Source organism: Mustela nivalis (genome assembly GCF_964662115.1).
Source record: "Mustela nivalis genome assembly, chromosome: 9".
Classification (NCBI taxonomy): Eukaryota; Metazoa; Chordata; class Mammalia; order Carnivora; family Mustelidae; genus Mustela; species Mustela nivalis.
Window position 1 is genome coordinate 42,175,411 of NC_139028.1, and position 1,653 is coordinate 42,177,063.

A 1,653-nucleotide genomic window follows, 5' to 3' on the forward strand; every position below is an offset into this window, starting at 1 on the left:
CTAGAGGCAGAACGGTCTCCCCCAAGACTATAGAATCTCAAAAGTCCTTGAGACACCTAATAGTGAGAATGAAGAATTATAATTGTAGGCAGAACCTCTTGAAAGCAGCTAGGACAAAGAAGATCCTTAGGTACAGAGAAAAGCCCATCAGAATAATGTCAGACCTGTCCACAGAAACCTGGCAAGCAAAAAGGGCTGGCAAGATATATTCAGGGCACTAAATGAGAAGAATATGCAGCCAAGAATACTTTATCCAGTAAGACTGACATTCAAAATGGATGGAGAGATAAGGAGTTTTCAAGACCGGCAAGGCTTAAAAGACTATGCAACCACCATGACAACACGGCAGGAAATATTAAGGGGGGTTCTATAAAAGAGGAAAAATTCTAAGAATAGCATTGAACAGAAATATAGAGACAATCTACAGAAAGAAAGACTTCAAAGGTAACATGATGTCAATAAAAATGTATCTATCAATAATCACTCTCAATGTGAATGGCCTAAATGTGCCCATAAAATGGCACAGAATTGGATTGGATAAAACGACAGGACCCATCCATATGTTGTCTAAAAGACACCCATTTTGAACCTAAGGATACACCCAGAGTAAAAGTGAAAGGATAGAGAAGCATCTTTCATGCCAATGGGCCTCAAAAGAAGGCCAGCGTAGCGATTCTCATATCAGATAAATTAGATTTTACAAGACCACTGCTCTAACTCTTGAGCTATGGAGCCTAATAAATTAGATTTTAAACTAAAGACTGTAGTCAGAGATACAGAAGGACACTACATATTTCTTAAAGGGACTATCCACCAAAATGATCTAACAATTGTAAATATCTATGCCCCAATATGGGAGCAGCCAAATACATAAGAAAACTGTTAATCAAGATAAAGAGTTATATTGATATGAATAGATTATAGCAGGAGAACTTAATGCACCTCTCTCAGTAAGAGACAGATCATCCAAGCAGAAAATCAATAAAGAAACAAGAGCATTGAATGACACATTGAACAAGATGGATCCCATCAATATATACAGAACATTCCACCCTAAAACAACAGAATACTTATTCTTCTCAAGTGTATATGGAACCTTCCCAGAATAGACCACATACTGGGTCAGAAATCAGATTCAACTGATATCAGAAGACATTATTCCCTACATATTCTCAGATCACAACACTTTGAAACTGGAGCTCAATCACAAGGAAAAGTTTGGAAAGAACTCAAACACCTGGAAGCTAAAGACCACCTTGATAAGAATGCTTGGATAAATCAGGAGATCAAAGAAGAACTGAAACAATTCATGGAAACCAATAAAAATGAAGACACTTCAGTCCAAAACCTATGGGATACAGCAAAGGCTGTCCTAAGGGGGAAATACATAGCCATCCAAGCCTCCATTAAAAAATTGAAAAATCTAGAATACACCAGCTGTCTCTACACCTTAAGGAACTGGAGAATCAACAACAAATCAAACCCACTCCACACAAAGAAGGGAAATCATCAAGATTAGAGCTGAGATCAATGAGGTAGAAACCAGAGATACAGTAGAACATATCAATGAAACTAGAAGTTGGTTTTTTGAAAGAATCAATAAGATCAATAAACCATTGGCCACACCAATCCAAAAGAAAAGAAAGAAAGCTC